Genomic DNA, 12,242 nt, shown 5'->3' with positions numbered 1-12,242 from the left:
TGATGGTACTCAGGGGCAGAGGGTTTTGATCTTTTGTCTTCTCCCTCTGACCCTATTTGCAAATATATACCTTTTGTCTCACCAACAATGTGTGCCTAAGAATTTGTTATTCAATGAGCCTCCAAAGAAAACGAACCGAGAGAGAGTTTTTTTTACCTCAATTATACCGATGTTATGCTCATTTCTGAGCCCCACCCACCTCCTCCCCAGCTACCTGCTTGCAGTGGAAAGTAATGAGCGTAGAGTTAATTCCATTTCACATCAAAAGCAGCAATTGTTATGGACCACACAGGAGTATAGGAATCAGACTCCTTTTTAAGTACATTAATAACCATACTTGAGTCAACCAAAGAAAACATAATTTTTAATCAATGCTGTATTTGTGGACAAAAATTCAAATTTCCCATCACACAGAAATGGACTGCAAAACCTTTGTGGATGCTACGTTAATCCTATACAAGGATTTCTGTCTGGTGGATCCTTTGAGTGACCTGTCCCTTCCCAGCCTACTCTGGAAGCACTGGCAGTGTAGTGGTATATAGTAAGGAACGGGCAATCATGTACCAGGCTCTATTCACTTTGCTACATTCAGGACTGTCCACACCTGCAAAGAGACTGGAAGGTTTTGTTTCCATGTTGCAATCTAAGTGCAGGGACCTACCCACATATTCAACATCAGCAACTCTCTGTCTAATGACATCTAGAATTTATACACTGCACTTGTCATGCATTCAAAATTCCCACTTATTATATTTTTTGTATACTTAAATTATTTGTATAACAATAATAAAGGATCAGACCTTATATGAAGTTGTAAATGCATAGTGTAATGAAATTCAGTCAATCTAAATTAAAGATTATACAAGTAGATTTTACATATGTTATCTGTATGCATTTAATCTTGCAATACATTTACATAAAGATACAGGGATTTTGTCAGTATTTTTCATCAACTCTTTTATAATATGGAGTTGAAATCAGCAGGGATAAGGTACTGTTTGGTATTTGTAAAACTTGACTGAATGCTAAGCATTGCAATTTAAAATAAATCTTTATTATGTGTCTCTTGAAGTGCAAATTATTTTAGGCTTCCAAGTTTGGGAGGGAAGAATGAAAGGAAGATAAGGAATAAGGAAAGGACAGAAAAAGGGGAAAAAATAGACCAGATGTTTACATGAGAAAAATCAGAATGAAGCACTAGAGTTATTCAAGGCTGTTTTAAATTGGTATAATAGTAAAAATGCCTGAAAATTATGCTGTTGAGAACTAATAGACTATGGAAAGCTTGATCTAAGATTTAAAAATAAATGTGAATTGATTAGAACTTTTGCGTTTTCAGACAAACATGAGAGTAAAACATACACACATCCAAACACACACACAGACACGCGCAAGTGCACATAGTTCAGCCTTCTAATATGTTCTATTGAAGTTTCTTACATAAGGAGGAGTGGCTGCAAGCTGTTCATATAAAATATCATGACAGTGTAGTTCTGGGGATTATGGCATACCTTAGGTCGGGTTGGAGAATGATTTTTTTTAAGATAGGCAAAACAATCTGATTGGTTGAGGACTATTTTAAGCCCCAAAACAAAATCTTGGGAGTATATGGTCCAGCAATATCAGTAACATACTTGTATTTTTCATTAAGCATTCATGTTTGAGAGCCTCAGTAAATAATAACAATTTATAATTGGAAAATAATAATGAAAAGCACAAATCAAACCCTAGAATAGTCTATAAAAACACAAACTAATTCAAAATCAAATATCTACCACCCCAATCTTATACTGAATTTAAAAGCAAATTGAAAAAAGGAAACTCTACTTTTAACCTGCCCAGGAAAAATTAATTTTAGCACCTAGTGTGTATAGGTGGGGAGGCAGGGTACACTGCATAGTTACAGCCCATCAACTGCCTTTAATCCTTTGAAAATTATGTTGCTCAATAGTTGGCAAACACTGCTTTGGTAATTTCCAAATACTACAGTAGGAGATAAGGCACAAATTTCCTTAGTTAGACAGACCCAATTCAGTGTATTTACTCAGTTTTATAGATCAAAAGCAACTAGTGAATATTATGGACTTAACTTTTTGCATCCTTAATGTTGCATACACACACACTTGCATTTAGTTTAAATTAAATTTAACACTGGTTAGAATCACAGAATCATATAAAATTCAAGTTGGAAGGGACCTCAGGAGGTCACATCTAGTCCAACCCCCTGCTCAAAGCAGGACCATCCCCATGAACGACTGGTGCCTCCCAAGGCTGGGGGGACACTATTTGTATGCAGTACTGGGGACCGCCCACAGACACCAGTGGCAGTGAAGGTGGTGAGCAGTGACTACCCACAGATGTCAGCAGCAGTGTCAGCGAGTGGCGAGCAGAGCCTGCCCGCATACGCCGGTAGCCGTGGTGACTTGTGGGGGGGGGAATGGTGACTGCCCACAGAAGCTGGTGGCAGCTTTGGTAATGGCCAATTTTAGGGGGAGCCCGTGTCCTCCTGTGCCCCCACTACACATCACCTAGATCATCCCAGCCAAGGCTTTGTCTAGCCAGGTCTTAAAAACCTCCAAGGATGGAGCGTCCAGTATCTTTCTGGGTAACCTGCTCCAATGTTTTACTACCCTCCTAGTAAGAGTTTTTCTTTATATCCCTAAACTTCCCTTGCTGCAACTTGAGACCATTGCTCCTTGTTCTGTCATTTGCCATCACTGAGAACACTCTAGCTTCATCCTATTTCGAATCCCCCTTCGGGTAGTTGAAGGTTGCTAATAAATCTGCTCTGTCTTCTCTTCTTAAGACTAAAGCCTAGTTCCCTCAGCCTCTCCCCATAAGTCATGTGTCCCAGGTCCCTAACCATGTTTGTTGCACTTTGCTAGACTCTCTCCAATTTGTCCACATACTTTCTGTACTGGGGGCCTCAAAACAGGACACAGGACTCCAGATGTGGCTTCACCAGTGCCAAATAGAGGTAAATAATCATTTCCCTTGATCTGTTGGCAACAACCCTACTAATATAGCACAGTATGCCATTCTTAGCAACAAGGGCACACTGTGGGCTCATATTCAGCTTATTGTCCACTGTAACCCTCAGGTTCTTTTTTGCAAAGCCAGTCAGTGCCCAGCCTGGGATTGTTCAGTCTTAAGTGCAGGACTTTGCATTTGTCCTTATTGAACCTCATGAGATTTCTTTTGGTTCAATCCTCCAATTTGTCAAGGTCTCTCTGAATCCTAGCCCTACCCTCCATGGATCTACTACTCCCCCAGCTTGGTGTTATCTGCAAACTTGTTAATGAAAATATAGTACAATACTGTAGTTGATATTGGCTGCCAACTGAACATTGATTGCCTTGGAGCCTGATAATGCAGGCACTTTTCTATCCACCTTACACTCCCTTCATCCAACCTGTACTTTCTTAGCTTACTTGCAAGAATGTTGTAGGAGACTGTATCAAAAGCCTTGCTAAAGTCAACATTTATTACATCCACGGATCTCCCCACCTCCACAGAGCCAGGCAACTCAGAGAAGGCAATCAGGTTGGTCAGGCATTATTTGCCCTTGGTGAATCCATGCTGACTTCCTAACCACCTTCTCCTCCAAGTGCTTAGAAATGGATTCTTTGAGGATCTACTCCATGACTTTTCCAGCAACTGAGGTGAGGCTGACCAGTCTGTAGTTCTCTGGATCCTTCTCCTTCCCTTTCTTAAATATGGGCACCATATTTGTCCTTTTCCAATCATCCAGGACCTCCCCAATCACAAGTTTTCAAATGGCAGCACATCAGTCAATTCCCTCAGCACTCCATGGACTTGTAACCCGTCCAGTTTTTCTAAATGGTCTCTAACCTGTTCTTTTGCCACTGCTGGCTGCTCACTTTCCCCTCAAACTGTGCTACCAGATGCAGTAGTCTAGGAGCTGACCTAGCCTGTAAAGACTGACATTAAAAAGGCATTGAATACTCCGGCCTTCTCTGCAGCATCTGTCACCAGTCTGCCTCCCCGATAAAGTAAGAAACCTACATTTTCCCTGATCATCTTGTTGCTGACATATATGTAGAAACCCTTCTTGTTACCCTTCACATCCTTTGCTAGCTGCAACTGCAAGTGTGCATTGGCCTTCCTGATTTCATCCCTACATGCGCAAGCAATGCTCTTATACTCCTCCCTAGTTGTTTGTGTCCACTTCTGGTAAGACTCCTTTTTGTGTTTTAGCTCATTGAAGAATTCTCTACTCAGCCAAGCTGGTCTTCTGCCATACTTGCTAGTCTTCCTGCGCACTAGGCTGGTTCATTCCTGCATCCTCAGTAAGGTTTCTAAGCTGCATCTCCTGGACTCCTTTCCTCCTCAGACTGGCCTCCCAAGGGATACTACTAATCAGTTCCCTGTGGGAGTTGAGGTCTGCTTTTCTGAAGCAGACCAGGATCCTTTCTCTGCTGCTCTCCTTCTTTTCTTTCCTTGGGATCCTGAACTCAGTCATCTGCTGCCCACTTCTGCATTCTCTGCCAAATCTTCCCTATTTGTGAGCTGCAGGTCAAGAAGAGCACGGCCCCCAAGTTGGCCTCTCCAACTCTTGCACCAGGAAGTTGTTCCCAGCATTCTCCAAAAACTTCCTGGATTGTGTATGCACTGCTGTATTACTCTCCCAGCAGATGTCAAGGTGATTGAAGTCCCCCATGAGAACCAGGGCCTGTGATTGGGAAACTTCTGTTAGCTGTCTAAAGAAAGCTTCATTCACATCCTCCTCCTGGTCAGGTGGTCTATAGCAGACATCCTCCATGATATCACCCTTTTTGCGCTTCCCTCTGACCCTAATCCAGAGTCTTTCAACAGGCTAATCTCCAGTTTCATACTGGAGCTCTGATCAATCATACAGCTCTTTTACATAAATTAAAACTTCTCTTCTCCCCTGCCTGTCCTTCCTGAACATTTTATATCTACCAGTCATGCAAGTTATCCTACCAAGTCTCTGTTATTCCAAACACATCATAGTTCTATTGTACAGTTAAATTACAAGTGTTCAATGAACTTAATTCACAGTTTGAAATGACTAAAAATAATCAATATGTATTATAGGTTTATTAAAAAGATGTTAAATTCCTTATTAAAAATGAAATATTATATAGAAGGCATGACACCACCTTCTGCAAATAAATATGGTGTAGCTGTACTTTTTCAGGTACTACAAGTCAAAGCACATGACTACAAACTGAGAACCAGTTTTCCAGCTATGCTAGGTTTTTCTGGTTTCACTGTTACTTTTATTTCCACCACACTGTCATTAGCTGTAGTGCAGCCACAACATTTATCCTGCAACATGACTGTGGTTTCCTTTCTTTCACCTAACCCACACTTTGGCACATTTACAAAACTGCTATAAAGAGCATTCAGCTCCCTTTCTGTTGATGACTAACATAACTTCTTAAGGGAACATCCACAGGTTTGTAATTTATTTTTAAATAATAATGGACCTAACTGTTCTATCACTTATCAGTTTAATCTTGGTGTAGTTCAGAGAAGTCAGTCAAGTTGCTCCTGATTGGTTCCTATTTCATACGGTTGCCAAACATGGTAAGGCTGATTCATCCTTGCACTAGCAAAAGCACCATGATAGTTACAAAGGAGACATATTCAGGGACTGCTGGTGATTGATGAACTGTTCCTGGAGTGTTTCAAACTGTGCAAACTGCCCAAATTTGCATCCATGCTTCATGGCTCCAGGGGCACAAAATTATCAGTGTGCAGCAGGTCTGTCCCATATCAACCTCTCCCTTCCCTTGTTCTGTCCCTAACATGCCCACACTGTGCATTCCAGGCTGCAAAGGTGGTACATAGCCTGCTCAATGCATGGAATACTGTCCCCCATATCAGTACTATTTAACATGAGGAGATTGGCTTATAACTGTCCTATGGCACTGCTGAACCATCCCAGCTATCAGAGTGACCACAGGACAATGATGAACCATTTCTGATGCTTCTAACCAACAAGACTGATATACCAGCAGAGGGCCATGGCTGTGTGTAAATGCCCAAGTACTGAAGTCAGGAATTCTTGAGAAGGCTGAAATGTATTTTCAACTAAGGTCCACGGATGTAGGCTACCATCTTGGGCAATACAATACCCTTGATCTACATCAGATCCAACACTGATGTTGATAATAAAATCTCAGCAAGCATAAAGGATAGATTAAAATGAATACATCTTGTATTATTCTAATTTGGGGGTCAATGTCCCAGGGACGCAGAAGCAGGCAAAAGGGAAGCCTCATCCGAGGCAGAACCCAGGTGAAAATAAAAGAAGGAGAAAATCTACCTGTTGCAGGGGTCCAAAGAAGCGAGGAAGCAAGCCAGGGAAAACTGCCCGAGCAGTTTATCAGGCGCACTCATCTCCAGCTAGAGCTGGGTGACATCACGAAGAGACATCACCTGGTGAAGATAAAAACCAGCCCCGAGAGCACAGGAGGGAGGACGCCCAGTGCTGGAGGAGCGGCGAGGAACCACCCGGCAGAGCGCATCCAGCCACTGCAGCTGGCAGTGGTGGCAGCAGCAGGAGCTGCGGGAGATCCCTGCGCCGGGGAAGACCGGCAGGGAGGCTGGCAGTGGCAACGGCAAGAGCCAGCGAGGGAGCTGCTGCCGGAGGTGGCAGGTGCCACAACCCCAGGCAGAGGCGGATCCCATAGGGGATAAGAGAAACCCCAGCTGGGGTGAAGGCACGGGTCCTGACCGAGGGGATGCGTTAGTCCAGGGGCATTAGGGGCGAAGGGGACATGGGACTTCCCCCGTGGTTGCTCCTCTTCTCTTTTTTTCCTTCTCTTTGTCTCGTTCTCCTTGTAGTCTCGTCTTTATTCCTTTTTCTTTCATATTGGGGTGTTCCTGTGGCATGGGGTTTTCTGGTGGTGAGTGTTCTGTCTTGGTTTTTCTTTCTTAATCTGATCTATTTTAGTTCCGTGCCTAGAGCAGGTTAGCCCAGCACACCACATGAGACTGTGGCGATGACCGGCAGCATCCGTCGTAGAACACACAGAGCATCAAGAGGGACAACTCTGAAGGCAGAGTGTCACCAGACCCTCCGAGTCTGGCGTGAGCCTGAGGCGCCCATCCATGAGAGAGGACACATGGGAACCGAGGAAGACATCAACAGGGGCTAGCCGCAAAAGATCCTGAGGCTCATTTCGTAGTTTGGCATGTGTGCGGGGTGTAGGGGAGTTAGGAGTGCCATGAATGTCTGCCAGGACACGTGACAACTCTGGAGGCATCCTCAGAGAGGACCCCCTCCCCTGAAGGATTATCCAAAGTCATGGCAGGCAAGTTTGGGGGATACCCCGAAGGTAAATCGAGGAACCCTCTGGGGTCTACACAAGGTTCCTTGGCGAGTAAGACCAGCTGCCCGGGCAAAGGCAGCATGGGATCAAATCACTGAGCAGAGACGGGCAGTCAATATTGTATTAGTCTTCCAAACCCTTTGTGTGATCTTGTGTTCCATCTGTTGCGATATCACTGCTCAAATGTTTTTGATCCAGTGATATTCCATCATCCACTTTGTGGGTTATTACTGAAAAGTGACAGTAAGTTATGTGAACACTTTAACTATGATTTACAATCATGTATAGAAAATGCAGAGTACATCTGTTATAACACTTTTGGGTATCGCCAGAGTGATAAAATCATGCTTTAAGAACTAAAATAAGGTTTTTAAAACAATCTTCAAGACTTTTAGTTTCACTTGGGTAAAGCACTCCTCCAGCTTCTGTCTTGAATATTTGTGTGCTGCTGAAGTCTTGCAGATGACATACTGGTCTGGTTTATGCTTGAGAAATGAAACCAGTAAAATCCATTAAGCAGTCAGAAAATGCTCTCTCTTTCTGCACATTTACTTTTTCAGACCAGTTCAGCTTGAACTTGTTTAGTACCACTGCGGCTGTAGATGAGCTGAAATGGTTCAATTGGTCCCACTAGTCTTATTTCACAGTGCACTAGTGACTTTACAAAATCTCCCAGAATCCACCGCTACTCAGAATAGAGTCAAGAATTGTTAAAAGGTCAAAGGACACTGTAACTGAAAAGATCAAGAGATCTTTAAGAGATCACCACTGTAAATGCAAAACAAACTGATTCAGCATGACTTGTTTGAACACAAGGGGCACATCCAGATGAGAGGTATGTGCATTTTGCAGCGCCTCAAAGGCTTTTAAGGCGCTGCAAAATGCACACACCACACATGAAAGGGCTCTCTGTGCTTCATATTTGTAGCTCAGGGACAAAATTAGATACTAGGAACTCCTGGTATCTAAAAAAAATATGCAGGAAAAAAAGCAGGGTGGCACATATGGCTGCAGTGTGAGCTGCCTGCAACTAGAGCCTGGCCAGCTACTGGCCAGGCTCCGTGTGCCTGGATTAGCACTGCTGCAGCCCCAGGAGACCCCCAGAACCCCAGCTAAGGCTGTGGCCAGCTCAGGTTCTGGCCCCAGTTTTCCCTAACTCGCCCAGAGCAATCTGCACCTGCCAGAGCATGCGTGCAGGGGCATTCCCCAGGGACAAGTAGCAGTGGCACAACTATGGGTCGCTGCTGTTTGTCCCCAGGAAAATATGTGCACGCTTATTTGGATACACCCAAGGATTGCTTGGGCTTATACCAAAACAATTACAAATAGTTCAATTTTCTAAATAGACAATTCATAATACATTCTTTACATGTTCTCATACTATTATCTAGTGTTGACAATGCCCAGCTATGCCTGAACCTATTCCAAAAACACTTACTAGAGCAGACTATCAATTTGGCTGACAAAAAAAACATATATAAAATCCATATATTTTTGCTTCTTGTGAAACGAGGTAATCTAATCCAAGTTATTACGTTATTTTTAGCTGATGTGTTTAGACTTCATTTGACATGAGGCAATAATATATTGCGAGGAATCTTCTGGGGGTACCTACAGAACTAATTATGATGGCACATTTATGTAGAATAATTTAAATTGGTTGAATTCATCTTCCTAGATAAAACTTGCAAACAACTAGTTTCTTACAGTTGCTTGATTATCTCAAAAGTCCCTCAATATACAATTTAATCTCTTAAATGTGACATATAAACAGACACAGTTCGTGTGTGCTTTATTTAATTTTAAATGGCCTATTTTATTAAATAAAATTACCAAATCTCATATTCTGCTGAGAAGCACAAGGAAATGGCACAACTGAAAAACACCTAAAAAAAAAAAAAAAAAAAAATCACCAAAAGGAATGCCCCAGAAAAATGCATATTTTTTAAATTAAAAGAACAAGACAAAATATTTTGACTTTTTATTTTGATGTTTAACTTCTAGATTATGGTACCATAACAAGTAAATTTCTGCAAATATCAGCTGCTGTCTATCAACAGTTCATATACAGTACAAAATATGGTAACAGCTATATTTTTCAATGTATATATTAAACATGCAACTACGTCTTGCATTTTTACCTTTCAACTACTTTTTCACCCTTCCAAAAAACATGTTATCAACATATCCAAGTTACTGCATTTCCACTTACTTGTAGAATCAAGCAGAAACACGAGGGATCCTTTTACCATTTACATTCTGCTTAGATTTTACTAAACACATGAAAAAAGTAGTAAGCTAATGTCTAAAATGTATATTAACATATTTGGTTTCTTAATATTTTTACAAAAAAGTTTGTTGGTGATCTCCTAGGGGGAAAACAGAATTTTTACAAATACATGAACAATTCTCTGCCTCCCTAAAACATACACAATATTCTTCAGAGTGGTCAACTTTTAAAAAATTCACTACAAAGAAAAAAAAAAAAATTTTCCCATCTTGTAACCCCCGTACTAAAAATCAAACTCCAAGAAGGTATGCCTGTTTTTCTGCCATCTGTATAGTATGACCAAAACAATTCCCCTCCGTCCCCTTCCTGCGCCAAAGGCATCAAAATGAGCCTTCCACCTTCTACTCAGACAGGAAAAACATATTTGACTGAAATAAATCTGGTTGGAGTAGTTCCATAGATTGGATACTGCTTTAAAAGATGGTTAAGATTTGAAGGATTGTACAGCAAATTCATAAGAAAATACAAATATTAGTTTCCACAGGATTTATCAGTCAAACTTTAAAATAACTTTGCTTGTTAAAAGCTCAGTGAAACCCTGTGAGTTTTGCTATAGTTTCTAATGGAGTTCAAGTCTTTATCCTAGCCCAAAACAAGCTGTGAGCTGGGGATTTCTAGTGGGAAAAGCCAAATTCCTCATTTTACAGAATAGGAAAGAAGCTCTTCCTCAGCTACAACAGCAAGCTTGATGCAGGCAGTACGTATGGAAGAGAATAGTACAGCTGTGCAGTGACGGATCCATCATTACTGCTTTTTCCTTTGTCTCACCCTTCCTTATCATTCCCCTTTGTGCTGGGGCTCAGGAATGGCCAAATGCAAATACACAAATCACACAAAGTCAGTTTCCTCCACAACTGAACTGGCTGAGCAAAGATTTATTTTTACATTACCCATCCTAATTTGTTCCATGTATTTTTAAGCTTCCAAAGGTTGAGACAACTTTAAAAATCTTGTTTTCAGAACAGCTCTTGGCATGAGATGTAAAATCATGTGCAGTTGGTTGTCTCTTTCTGGCTTTTGGCAAGTTCATGCTCTATTTAAATATAAAAGATTACTGTCATTTTAGCCTTGCTAGTTAAAGTATTCACTTCCTGAAACGTGACAGTGAACAACAGCCCATGAAGATCAAGGTAAATAAATACAGGCATGTACATCTCTTTCTCAATATGCTATAGTTCCGTATCATACTAAAGTTAAAGTGTGCTGGGTTCTGCCAATGTTCATTGCACTTAAATGTGTTATAATGTTTTATGCACAAAAGTTGTAAAGGACATTTCTCTTTGCATGTGAAGACATTACTGATTCCCAGCCATAGATAAATCCAAATAGTAAAGATCAGAGTGAGCCTGTACAGAGACAAAGTTCCCCTCCCAGAAAAAATTTTAAAGAGTGTCATTGCTGTTGTATTTAATGGCATCAGTTATTCATTAGACTAAGGCACTAAAAATAACTATTTAATCTGACAACCGTAGTTGCTAAACTAATATAGTAATATAGAAAGAGTGTCAGCATTTCACAGGCTGATAATACCCTGATTTACAACTATAACAACCCCATGTCAACAGCACTGTCCAGGGTGCAATTTAGGCAGAATTTAATATCGAGTTAATAAATTAAGGAAACATATTTGAACAGGTAATCCTTTACTATTATTTACTGTTTATATTATAACAGTGCCTAGATTTGTGACTATACAATTTGATTTCTCTTATTGAATTACTTTCTAGAAGCAGTGAGGATTTCTTGGCTAAAGACTCAACTAAATCATCATTGCAACAGAAAGACCAAACATGCTACTTTCTTTAGATTAATAGGACTAGATCCATTCATAACTGGAATTGTATTTAATATGATATTGGTTTTAAATGGATGAATTGCCCCTACTGTGAACTATTTACCTGCACCTACGGATACTATTTACTTGGAAATTTTTAGTACTAGGAATTGCAAAATAACCTGCTTGCATTTGTCAAGTGGCAATTGAGTACAGTTAGCCAGTCACTCCCGGTAAATGCATACTGTGATTTGCTTTACCCAGATGAAAGGGAAGCAGTACTGTTTAATGAAGTAACTTTACATCTATCAACTGGCACATTCCTCTCAGGGCTGGCACTAGACACAGAATAAGATTTGATGTCCCTTTCCTCTGATCAGTGTTTATTTCTTTCCTCTTATCAATCTTTCCAGGAAGGGAGAAAACTGCATTTCCACTGCATATTTCAGTCAGGGTGTGGAAATTTATTATTTGTGTCCACTATATAAATGACATTTCTGAGTTACAATGGTCTTGTTTGAGAGAGATCATAAAAGCTTATGGATAATGGCATCTAAGAAATCCAAATATATTACCCTAGCTATGGAGAGGCTAGCAAAACGGCTTCACCTACTGCATCCATTGTAGTGTTCACCACTCACTGGCTGCAGCATTCTTAAGCAAGAGTAGTTAGAAACACAGCCCTGATAATACAGTAAACTCAAACTGGCAACACACTTGTGGAAAAGGAATTTCATCTTAAAATCAGAAAAAACTTTTAAAATAATTAATTAAACCTGAAGACAAAGGTTTCTAAGTAACAGTTCACTTTGACAAAAATATCAGAAAATCCAACAAATATATTTGTTCTGTA

This window comes from Crocodylus porosus, unplaced genomic scaffold, assembly GCF_001723895.1.
Source record: "Crocodylus porosus isolate Cpor-Errol unplaced genomic scaffold, CroPor_comp1, whole genome shotgun sequence".
NCBI classification, from domain to species: domain Eukaryota; kingdom Metazoa; phylum Chordata; order Crocodylia; family Crocodylidae; genus Crocodylus; species Crocodylus porosus.
This window is presented reverse-complemented; position numbering follows the sequence as displayed.